Source organism: Oncorhynchus masou, chromosome 23 (assembly GCF_036934945.1).
Source record: "Oncorhynchus masou masou isolate Uvic2021 chromosome 23, UVic_Omas_1.1, whole genome shotgun sequence".
Taxonomy (NCBI): domain Eukaryota; kingdom Metazoa; phylum Chordata; class Actinopteri; order Salmoniformes; family Salmonidae; genus Oncorhynchus; species Oncorhynchus masou.
In genome coordinates this window covers 58,289,186-58,302,666 of record NC_088234.1, presented here as the reverse complement: position 1 = coordinate 58,302,666, position 13,481 = coordinate 58,289,186, and the positions used below count along the sequence as shown (strand labels likewise).

Genomic DNA, 13,481 nt, shown 5'->3' with positions numbered 1-13,481 from the left:
GCACCAAACACCTTAGTTAAAATTGCGCATCTAAAACATCCTTGTCAAAGACGTCAAAATTCAGTACAGATTTCTTGAGTTATGTTAGATTCATTCTGGTTATTTTGAGGAAGTGAAATAGGTCAGGAAACACACCTCCAAGACTGAAATCTCGCTTTTCTAATGAGCAACAGAAAAACATGTGCCAATCGGTGTTTTCAGTGGCTCTTTAAACCTTCCCCCACATACAATGTGTGTCTTAGACATGTCTATATCTCTTGAAGCCATTTCAAATGGCTTTGCTTCACTGTCCTCCGCAGATTTCTACATGTATTGTTATGGTAGTCTGCATGTAAACAAGCCCACTGACGCCCTTCTCCTATAGGAGGACCTAGATTGACTGTGACCATTTCAGTCCTCGCTAACAGTGCCAGTGTAGTCGCGTGCTCTTGTACCTGACATGATGTTATTCACTGTGGCATTGAGACTGGGTGTAAGGATGGTCCTCCTCCTTCCCCCGGTCTTGGTCTGATTTTTAGCACAACCACCATCCCAGATGACCCTCTGAGCTGTCCAACACACTGCCTGAATGACTGAGAGCCGTGTCTCACTGTCTGACTCTAATGCACCGTCTCAGTGGTGACAATGACCGAGGGCTTGTCACACATTCCCCACTAAGCGATGTCTCTCTGTCTCTCTCACTCACGCATACTTTTTCAATCCACTTCACAGAACTTAATCAGATCTGAAAGGGACATCCTCCTAATTAAACACTCTTAAACACAAAGAATATGAAGCCCCTAAATTTGACAGATGTCTGTGAAGTGCTGTCACTTTCTCTCCACGAACATCTAGAGGAAGAGGGACAGCTAGGATACAGTGTATGTGTGGGTGTGTGCCATACTTGTTATATTTATAATTGGTGTATATGTTTCATAAGATTATATATATTTTTTTACATAGATAAATAAGCATGTTTTTCACATTCCGGTTTGCATGCCGTGCTCTAGTCCTCCACCTCCTCACAAATGACATGTTATTATTCATAATTCCAATTAGCGTACAGTCATGAGGACAATTCACTGTGGTTTCCATGGGATACATTAGCGCACCATTTCTGTGATGTATTGCCGAGCTGTACCGGGAAGTATTTCTGGCCCATTGCTCTTAGGGGGTTAAAGACTGCACCGGATGGATGATGGACGCCCAGTCCCACCTCCCCCCTCGTTGTTAGTGTGAGTATGCCCCCTGTAGCTGAATGACATCACCCCTGCTCTGAGGGCTGGTTGGAGGGCAGAGTGAGCGCTGCTGTTTGTCCTCGTAGAACGGATTTTGATTGAATCTGTCACGGTGACTTCGCACCTTCTTCCTGACTCAGTTTTTTTCTACCATGTTATCACACTTTACCAAATTTTTTCCCCTGTTTTTTTGGGGGTTGGCTTTGTAGACCCAGGAGATGATAACTCTACTAGTCAAGGCAGTATGAGATTCTTTGTCACACATTTTCTTGGGATATGTTTCTCTGCCTGTCCTACAAATTCATGTCATCTGTCTTCTATCATTTGAACGGTGTACTGTACCTGCTACCTTCCTGCATATATTGCTCTGTATTTTCTGTTTTAACTTTTTTTAATTAACAGAAGACGAGTTCCCTTTGACCAATTCTTATTTCTCAGCAGAATCAAATCAAATCAAATGTATTTATATAGCCCTTCGTACATCAGCTGATATCTCAAAGTGCTGTACAGAAACCCAGCCTAAAACCCAAACAGCCAGCAGTGCAGGTGTAGAAGCACGGTGGCTAGGAAAAGCTCCCTAGAAAGGCCAAAACCTAGAAAGAAACCTGGTGGCCAGTCCTCTTCTGGCTGTGCCGGGTGGAGATTATAACAGAAAATGGCCTAGATGTTCAAATGTTCATAAATGACCAGCATGGTCAAATAACAATAATCACAGGCAGAACAGTTGAAACTGGAGCAGCAGCACGGCCAGGTGGACTGGGGACAGCAAGGAGTCATCAGGCCAGATAGTCCTGAGGCATGGTTCTACAGCTCAGGTCCTCCGAGAGAGAGAATTAGAGAGAGCATACTTAAATTCACATAGGACACCGGATAAGACAGGAGAAGCACTCCAGATATAACAAACTGACCCTAGCCCCTGACACACAAACTACTGCAGCATAAATACTGGAGGCTGAGACAGGAGGGGTCAGGAGACACTGTGGCCCCATCTGATGATACCCCCGGACAGGGCCAAACAGGAAGGATATAACCCCACCCACTTTGCCAAAGCACAGCCCCCAGACCACTAGAGGCAGAACTACTCTAAATTTCTATATGATTAGTTTGGTGTGAGTGACGATATACCTGTCAGGATGAGCTCAGTATACTCAGCAAACTGATACCCCGAACTTCTCATGTGTAGCACATTTCCTCGAACTCCCCCTGCACCTCCAGAGTGTATCCAGTTTGTCTGTTTAATGAAGGCGTTGAGTGTGAACGCCTGCCCCTATCCATCACCTACCCAGCCAGCCTGCCACCACACAGAAACAAAAGCTGTATGAATCCTGCCTTCTCATCGATTCTCCTCTTCCCACTGACTCCTGCGTGGCCGGGCCTAATTCGGCTGATTAAATGGGTTTCTGTGAGGCGGCCATGTTGTTTCCCCCACTCTGGGCACACGATTGGTCCGTGATTAGATTTTCTCCCAACACAGAGTCACTTATTTACCCTTTCAGCGGACATCATTAAATAGAATGCCTTTCATAATGTAATTGCTGATAGGCACTGTGCGGTGTACCTTAGTAGCCGCTCGCCATCCGACGATGGTAGTAACAAAGTGTCCTTTATTGGATAAAAGGGAAATTGAAACAGCACATACAACATAGCACAATCTGTATCTGATGATAGAGATCCTCTTTCCTATGGATGTAAGAGGAGAGGCCAGGTTAAGTGCTGCCTGTTTAAAGATACGGGAAATGGAGATAATATCATGGCTGCTGATTGGGGGTTCAAGTGACTCATGGTCATTAATGTCTACCGCAATGCAGAGGAATTATAATGATGTCGCAACAGGCACTTAAATCTGAACAATATGACAGTTGTTTTTCACTTATTTTCTCAAATAAAACCAAATTGGTGAAATTTATCAGTTGATTGGTGAAATTGGTTAAATTAATCAGTTGACAGATGTCTCTGGGAAACACTGTTCAAACACTGTTCACTTTAGCATGAGAAATGTGTAACTGTAAATCGAACAGACACACATACAAATGAAATATAAAGGACAGTCAACCATAGACCCCCAAAAATGTATTCCACTCAATAATTCCAATGTATATCTCTTTAACACACTCGATATAAACAGTAGTATCCACTGCACTCGATATAAACAGTAGTATCCACCGCACTCGATATAAACAGTAGTATCCACCACACTCGATATAAACAGTAGTGTCCACCGCACTCGATATAAACAGTAGTATCCACCGCACTCGATATAAACAGTAGTATCCACCGCACTCGATATAAACAGTAGTATCCACCACACTCGATATAAACAGTAGTATCCACCGCACTCGATATAAACAGTAGTATCCACCGCACTCGATATAAACAGTAGTATCCACCGCACAGTAGTTTTCGATATAAACAGTAGTATCCACCGCACTCGATATAAACAGTAGTATCCACCGCACTCGATATAAACAGTAGTATCCACCGCACTCGATATAAACAGTAGTATCCACCGCACTCGATGTAAACAGTAGTATCCACCACACTCGATATAAACAGTAGTATCCACTGCACTCGATGTAAACAGTAGTATCCACCGCACTCGATATAAACAGTAGTATCCACCACACTCGATATAAACAGTAGTATCCAGCACACTCGATATAAACAGTAGTATCCACCACACTCGATGTAAACAGTAGTATCCACCACACTTGATGTAAACAGTAGTGTCCACCGCACTCGATATAAACAGTAGTATCCACCGCACTCGATATAAACAGTAGTATCCACCGCACTCGATGTAAACAGTAGTATCCACCACACTCGATATAAACAGTAGTATCCACCACACTCGATGTAAACAGTAGTATCCACTGCACTCGATGTAAACAGTAGTGTCCACCGCACTCGATATAAACAGTAGTATCCACCGCACTCGATATAAACAGTAGTATCCACCGCACTCGATGTAAACAGTAGTATCCACCACACTCGATATAAACAGTAGTATCCACTGCACTCGATGTAAACAGTAGTGTCCACCGCACTCGATGTAAACAGTAGTATCCACCGCACTCGATATAAACAGTAGTATCCACAGCACTCGATATAATTAGAAGTATCCATACATTGGTTTGCACTTATGACCAAAGCTGCTGCTGACTATTTTGTCATTGGAGAGTGTTTTTCAGGGACCCTGCAGGGTGGAACTGCTGGATAGCACTCTTCCTGGTACTAGGAACCCATTTGGGCCTGTTTTCAACCTCCAAACCCCCCCCCCTCCCCCCTCCCTCCCTGCAGTCACGTCCGTTCCCAGAGACCGGAACATGCACAAACCTCTGGTGATGGTTGTTAGCGGACGACAGGCTTTATTGAATATCAATGATGTACATTGGGAAAAGAAGGAGAAGCAGTGAGTCTAGTTAGAAAAAAAAGTATTTACGTGTCACTCCACAATGATACAACAATACAAAATACATATACAAAAATAACACACACACACACACACACACACACACACACACACGCACACACACACACACGTATGCATAAACTCAAAACAGAGTAGAGTTGAAAAGAAAGGACATTTACGTCTCCGTTGGAGGACAGGATGGCCGGCTTTGGCACAGGCATTAACATTATTGTTACCTATTATAATGTCACGGAATGTATTATTTTCATGAAGACTGTTAATTTTCATTTTGTCTGGACAGGTGACAAAAAATATCCCAAAAATATCCATGTGTCAATGTTTCATCGTTACAAAAATAACATACACGTTTATCTAGGGGAGTGTTTACGTCTACATTTTGCAAAAGATATTGCTTGAAAACAGTACAGGGGGTTCTGTGCCAAAAGGTAATTTTAAAAAGGCAGTGGGTGCACAGTTTGTTTATCAGTTGGTACCACTTTAGTTCATTGCTCTCTAAAAGTGCTGATTGAAAAGCATTCCGGTCTTTTCTAGATTACTGTCTGTTTGTATCAGTGAGTCATATGGATGGAGTTAAAAAAGGCATTGACATGGTACTGTATATAACATTTTTATTTGCAGTTGTAACATCACAAACGCAAAAAACACACGTTTATATGGACGTTCATTTGACATGCTGCAAAATCTCAGCCATTTTTCTTTAGAATCCAACGCCACTGGTGATGCCAGCCTTTTCCAGCCGATATCTCCCTGAATAGCAGCATTTGGCGTGTATTTACCCACACCAAGGTCAAATCTGCAGGCACTGTTAAAAGCAGCATTAATACTAGTATAATTTCTGTTCCCCCCATACCACTGCAGCATAAATAATAATTGATAGCACCGATGAATCAAAGTTTAGTGAAACATTTTTAAAGGTAGGCCACCAATGGCTTTACAATTTGTAACAATGGCTCCAAGGGCACGATTTGCATGGTTATGCTATGTTCTTAAGACACATATTGTAATCAAAAAAGTTCATTAATAATCAACCCCCAATACTTGGACTCACTGACGACATCTAACGTGGCAGGACAACAGAAGAAGAAAAAAGAAAGAGTTCTAGGCCCTGCTGAGTTCCTATAGTGTACTACCTTAGTTTAGTCTACATTGATATTCCGTTTCCATTGTTGACACCAGGAAAAACAACATTTAACATTTCTTCAAGGTCATCTTTCATTTCAGAGATCAACACATTGTCATCTGCATAGAAAAGAACAGACCCTCATTCATTGTTAACAGATTATTTTTTTCCAGGACCAGAGACAGATCGTGAATATACATTGAGAACAGAATAGGTGATAAAATGCAACCCTGTTTTACACCAATGTCAACGGGGAACCAATGTATTAGGCAGCCATTAACTCGAACACAACATTTTACATGATCATTATCAGGCATTTCAGGGTGTTACCGTTTAGACCAATTGACTCAAGATTGTCTCTTAACATGTATGACCGATAGAAAAACTGGAGAGAGAAAAACAGATAGGAAAAAAAGTGGTCAAATAGAATGTCTTTCTATACGACTTTGTGACTTTATTCAATATTTAGATACAATACAAAGATTAAGATCACTTAATTGGTCAATTGTACACAACCCAGCAAACCGGGGATGTCCTGAGGACATTCGGTGACGTTCCCAATAGGTTCTTTATCCCACTGACTTTCTGAGAACATTCTAACAATATCGCGTGAATGTTCTCTGGGGGACATTTGTCTAGCTCCCTGTATGTTCCCAGGATGTCACTAAGAACCATGTCAATACCCTTTGGGGACTTTCTCGGGGCTTTTGTTTGACTAGTCCTTATGATGGTCCCAAGGGAACGTTTTCTGGGGGACCTTTTAATTGTTCTCTGTCTGTTCCAGGGACATTTTTTTGAACATTGTGTCATGGTTCCCTGAAGGTCACCTGAACATTCTTGGGACGTTGTGTCATAGTCCCCTGAACGTTACTTGGGAGGTCCCCTGGAGATTTTGTCTAGTTCCCAGTTTGTCCCGAAGACGTCCCAGAGGATGTTGTGTCATGGTTCCCTGGAGGTTTTGTCTGGTTCCTGGCTCGTCCCGGGGACATCCCTGAGGACCTTTTTTTGAAGTTCTTGGAACGTTGCGTCATGGACCCCTGGAGGTTTGTCCTGGAGGACATTTTTGGGACGTTCTAATATTCTGTTAACTCATAATCAAATAATGTTGTTGACTCGTCCGATACCCGTATTGGTGGCCAAAGCACAAATTGTAGAATAAACACTTAAAAGACCCACCTCAGAGAGTATGATGTCATACTCCTGAGGAGGATAAGCTGGCCAATCAGCGGTCTACTCGTATGAATATTTTTAATGACTAGTATACTCCCTTACCATTCTGTTGTTGGGGTTCGCACACACCATTACAACACAGAAAAGCTGCTTTTTAACTTACTTACAATTTTTTGGAAGGAAAACTATTTAACTCATATTGTAATTAATTGTAGGTCATATTTCTGGAAACACTTGACAGTTACTTTAATGTGGGCCTCTGGGCCTTGGAGACTTATCATTGACTTCAGAGGCTTGTGACTGTCTCTTCCCTCTCTCTCTTGGTTTGGTCTCACCCATAGCAACTCAAAGAGGTTACTATTCAGCTTTAGAGGGCACTGTCACTCAGTACATTCTTAACCTCTGATCACCAAACAATTAGATTCTAGTAGAGAGGGAGTGGAGCTGGAACAGAGGCCTGTGGGATGGGACTGAGTGTTTGTGTGGAAGAATTCCCCTCTGGCTTCATCATCTTATGTGATCTGTTGACTGTCCTCTATTTATTATTAATACAGTTGGCCTGCTATTTATAATATCCATGTTCCTTTTTAGTTATGGTAGGGTAGAAGAAACCCCCTATCAACGGAACGTAATTAAAATATTGCACATTTACATATTTAAACTGATCTACCATACACCATCAAATGGGCTATCTCCACCCTGTAAAAAATCTGCAGGCCTGCTGAAAGGCCTCAGACTAGCAAGTTAACATCACTTCCTTTTCCTCAAAGAGCTTCTTAATGAAACATAGTAAAAGGCAAATGGTTTTGTAAGAGTAAAATTCCACAAGTGAGTGCTGAGATAAAAACGAGTGAGTGCTCTTTTATGATGAAGGGATTTTGTCCATGCGAGCAGCTTATGTCAGAAGCAGTGATATGGACAATTTGCTCGAGTTCCAGCGCCACCGAGACCTGGCGATGACGCTACCTCTTTACGTCTCCTGCAGAACAGGGCCCGCTCTGCTTATCGATTGTTGTTGCTTTCCCGACTGCGGCTGTCGTAAGTTGAGTGGCCATCCTCGCCACCGTGCGTCAGCCGGGTGTACTTGAGGGCAGAGTGCATTGACGGCAGACCAAGGCTGCAATGTGAGATCACTCTTAATGGCGTGTCCCTCTGGATGAAATTCACCCTTTCTCAATGTTTTTCATTGGGAGGCAATTTCACTAGAAACGTACATGGCAGTAAATCATGGAAACCCTCAGCTGCCAATGTACCTCAGAGGTATTTTTCAGACATGACCAGGTGTTTGACCAAAGAATCATAGAGGGAGGTTCTGTATACAGTAAATGACAGGTGTTTTTGAGTTAGTTTGTGAACTTAGTTTTGCTTGTGGTGGGGGAGCAGGGGGGACTTGGTCAATCAATCAATCCATCAATCAAATGTATTTACAAAGCCCCTTTTAACTCCACAGTCATCACAAAGTGCTTGTACAAAAATCCAGCCTAAAACCACAGAGAGAAAGCAATGCACATGCTTATCCTTCTAGTTTAGTCTGTGTGTTTACTGCCATTGTATGTACCAGACAGGATTTCTTCCACTTAGTCCAGGTAAACTTGGTTAAGCAGGCCACTGATAAACAACATAAAGCAACACATTGTGGAGAAATGTTACATGCCAACATATTAACATGCCATTCAATGTCCGCTGGCATGAGCTAAAACATGAGAAAATCACAGTAGTGAAAAATGTGGGTGGTAAATTTAGTTATGAAACTACAATACTGATCTTGTCATGGGAGAGAACCTATGGTGCTGCAGCTAAAGCCGTTTGCATCACAGAGAAAAAGTAGTCCCCTTATGTAACGGTTCATAGCAACCACTAGCCTTAGGTAAAGCATTACCATGATTGAGTAATGTCCAGAGAGCCCACTCACCTGGTGTCCCTTGACTGGAACAGGCCCTGATTAGCAGGGAAGGAAGATAATATACAGCACCAGTCAAAATTTTGGATACACCTACTCATTCCTGGGTGTTTTTTATTTTTTTTACTATTTTCTACATTGTAGAATAATAGTGAAGACATCAAAACTATGAAATAGCGCATATGGAATCATGTAGTAACCAAAACAGTGTTAAATAAATCAAAATATATTTGAGATTCTTCAAAGTAGCCACCTTAATCACAGCTTTGCACACTCTTGGCATTCTCTCAACCAGCTTCATGAGGTAGTCACCTGGAATGCATTTCAATTAACAGGTTTGCTTTGTTAAAAGTTACATTTCTGGTCATTTCTGGCCAGGTCTTTGTTTCTGGCCATTTTGAGCCTGTAATCGAACCCACAAATGCTGATGCTCCAGATACTCAACTAGTCTATTAAAATGATACACTTGGAGTAGCTAACACAACATGTCATTGGAACACAGGAGTGATGGTTGCTGATAATACCATATTTACATAAGTATTCAGACCTTCTCCCTTCGATGAGACTCTAAATTTAGCTCAGGTGCATCCTGTTTACATTGATCATCCTCAAGATTTCTAGAACTTGATTGGAGTCCACTTGTGGTAAATTCAATTGATGAAACATGATTTGCAAAGGCACACACCTGTCTATATAAGGTCCCACAGTTGACGGTGCATGTCAGAGCAGAAACCAAGACATGAGGTCGAAGGAATTGTCCGTAAAGCTCTGAAACAGGATCGTGTCAAGGCACAGATCTGGGGAAGGGTACCAAATAAATCCTGTAGCGTTGGAGGTCCCCAAGTACACAGTGGCCTCCATTCTTAAATGGAAGAAGTTTGGAACCACCAAGACCCTTCCTAGAGCTGGCCGCCTGGCCAAACTGAGCAAATGTTCTTCTGTAGATATGGGAGAACCTTTTGCAGTACTCCAGCAATCAGGCCTTTATGGTAGAGTGGCCAGACGGAAGCCACTCCTCAATAAAAGGCACATGACAGCCCGCTTGGATTTTCCTAAAAGGCTCCTAAAGGACTCTCAGACCATTAGAAACAAGATTCTCTGTTCTGATGAATCCGAGATCATACTCTTTGGCCTGAATGCCAAGTGTCACGTCTGGAAACCTGGCAACATCCCTACAGTAAAGCATGTTGTTGGAAGCATCACACTGTGGGATTGTTTTTCAGTGGCAGGAACTGGGTGACTCGTCAGGATCGAGGAGAGACTTGAAAATAGCTGTGCAACGACTCTCCCCATCCAACCTGACAGCTTGATAGAATCTGCAGAGGAGAATAGGAGAAACTCCCTAAATACAGGCGTGCCAAGCTTATGGCGTTATACCCAAGAAGACACGTGGCTGTAATCGCTACCAAAGGTGCTTCAACAAAGTACTGAGTAAAGGGTCTGAATACTCATGTTAATGTGATATTATTTATTTATTTTTAGTAAATTTGCAAAAATGTCTAAACCTGTTTTTTCTTTTTCATTATGGGGTATTGTGTGTAGATTGATGAGGGGGGAAAAACGATTTAATACATTTTAGAATAAGGCTGTAACGTTACAAAATGCAGAAAATGGGAAGTGGTCTGTGGAAAAAGTTTAGGGGTATGAATACTTTCCGAATGCACTTTATATAAAGTATAATCTGCATAAAGATTAAGTTGACATTTTTTAACAGATTGACCAGTGGTGTTTATGTAAATAGTGAAGAGAAAAGGTCCCAAAATCGACCCCTGTGGTACAGCTTTATCCACTTCAAGAAATTCTGATCAATCACGATGGCATAAGTTCTGTCACTACGATAATCATGAAACCTTGAACAGGAATCAGAGCTCAGGTCTATCGAGGACAACTTGTTCAAATAGCACGGTCAACAGTATCAATAGCCTGATCAACAGTATCAATAGCCTGATCAACAGTATCAAAAGCTTTTGACAGGTCCACAAACAAAGCTGCACATTTCATTTTAATGTCTAAAGTATTGACAAGATCAACTAAGTGGTTGCTGTAATAGTGCTACGCCCAGGCCTAAACCCTGATTGGTTTACATTCAAAATACATTTCTCAGATAAAAAGAGCAAAGTTGTACATTTACCAATGATTCATGAATCTTAGCTAGACAAGGAAGCCTTGAAATGGAGCGATAATGATTAAGATCACTACTATCCCCTCTCTTATGGAGTGGCGGCACGAGCTGATTTCCATTATTTTTGAATATTTCCTGATTAAAAAATGTCAATAGAAAATGTGGGTTTTTGAGCCAACAATAATTGGCCCTGCACACTTAAGCAGACCAGGACCCAATAGTTCAGTCCCTGTGGATTTCTTGTTGTCTATTGCTTTTTTTCTGTAAGTAGCCTAAAAGAAAAGCTTTGAGTATAATTTCTCTGATCATTCAGCAAGTTTCCCCTATCAGCATCCAGCCCAATATCACTGTGAATGGGTTTAAAATATATTTCAAAAAGATACTCCGCTGAAATTAAATGGTGATTTAAATGCATCAATGCATTTTTTTTCTGTAATGAGGCCAGTGTCTGAATTAATTTGTTGTGGCAAAGAAGAGGAAGTAGAATCCTTCAGGGATTTACAGTTTTCCAGAATTTTGTCGGGTTCCCATTACAATCCGATAGAGCAGTTACATAATAATCAGATTTAGCCTTTCTGATTTGTCTTACACAATGATTCCTCAGTTGCATAAAAGCTTACCAGTCCGGTCCTAAGCCTGTGTTCCTGGCCTTGACACAAGCATTATCGCTTTTATGAATGACTTCTGATAATTCCGGAGTGTACCAAGCATTCAATCAACCTTTAACCCTTAATTTTTTTAAGGGAGCATGATTAACTACAATAGTATTGAAGACATTTCTAAAAAGGCTTAAAGCTAAATCAGGTTCAGGGATAGCTGCCATAGCTGAAATGCAATTAAGGTCACAAAAATAAAGATCATGTAAAAAAATATATTTTTAAATGCCTGTTAACTGAAGTTTTTAAAATTCCTCATTGTGATGACACGAGGCTGATTTAAAAAAATATATATAAATAAAATTATTCCCACATTTCTAACACAAACAACTGGGCAATGGTCACTAATGTCTTGGTGTATTTGTTAGGATAAGATCAATTAAAGTTGACTTTGAAGAATATTTAGGGTTGGGCCGTGTAGGCTTAGTAACCAGCTGGGTTAGGTTTAGATCATTACACATGTCTTTTAGATTGTCTGAAGCCTGCATTTCCAATCATAATCTAGGTCCCCCAGGATATTAACTTCTGATTTAGTAAAAGAAGACAAACTAGTTAACTCCTCAAGGGAGGACGGTAGACCGTTGGAGGACCTTAGACCCCAGTAACAGTTATAGATACATTTTTCCCCAGACAAAGGCTTAAGATACTAGGCCCCAAAAAAGACAAGGGAAATTAATTTCAGTAAAGAGACCAATTCTTTTTTATAAAACAAATAACCACTCCACCACCTCTACCTGGTCTGTCAGGTTTGTACACATTATAACCCTCTGTATTAATATCCAGAGTGTCCCCAGAGATCCAAGTTTCAGTCAATACCATAATGTCCGGATTCATCTGCATAGCCCAGATGAAGATGTAATCCAGTTTAGGAAGTAAGCGCCTGATGTTCACATATATCAACCCAAGTCCTTTACGATTTTTAAAGGCACATGGAAACTCCAACTCAAACAAGCTGTGTTCAATAGGCTGTTGCAGGCCCTGTCTGATGGTTGATATTGATATAGTTGGTACGGCTGTAAGATTGCATAGAACTGAAACATTTGGTTTATTCCTATTAGTAATAGGGGAAGGAGTACAAATTGGAATTACTTTTCCAAGTTTAGCACCATAGGGCTTGAGGCCGCAGCCAATGCCAATATGAGGCACTCTCAGAATAACCAATGATGGAATGTTATAAACAGACTTACATGGCTTTGGTTGCTATCACGCAACAGCCCAAGCTGTTCAAGTTTATGGAACTCACATTTGAACTAAAATAACTGGGTGATCAGAACACAGTGGGCTTCTCTTTTGATCTAACAATAGCAGATCTAAGAGTGGAGTTCAAACGAATGGGTACATGATTACAACTGAAAACCCCCCTGGTATTATAGACAACAGTACGACGTTAACTCTTAGAAAGGATGGGAGGTATTACCTGAGTGGGGAAAACAACTCATCTGGTAGAAAACGACCTATGCGACATCGATATTAGTCAAACATTTATTCTACTGTCAAAATTGACTACAAAGTGTAACTAGGGAAAAATAATTCAGTCAGTCTCGTCTAAAACTGAGATTTGCAAAATAATGAGGAAGAAATGCTATGTCACGGAATGAAGGGTACTGTAACAGTTTTCCTTGGGTTGGGTTTATTTAAATCCTACCCACAACTGGCAGCACCGAAGTATTCATCAATTCGGAGCGCAGCTGCACTCAACCCGATCGTAATACCCATGGTCAATTAGGTTTGATATTCAGTATCCCTATAGGGCTATTTGGGGACCATCAGTAAATTACACAATGTACATGGGACAAAATTTTAAAATGTCAATAGTGCCAAATTTCAATGACCTAAAAACCTCAAACCAACTATAAATAGTAGAAA

The 13,481-nt window shown here is 41.2% G+C and overlaps 1 protein-coding gene across 4 annotated transcripts in view; it reads left to right on the top strand.

The window, feature by feature from the left end:
• LOC135511110 (attractin-like protein 1) overlaps positions 1-13,481 on the top strand; it is a 327,206-nt gene that overhangs the window by 177,637 nt on the left and 136,088 nt on the right. The window lies entirely within an intron of this gene.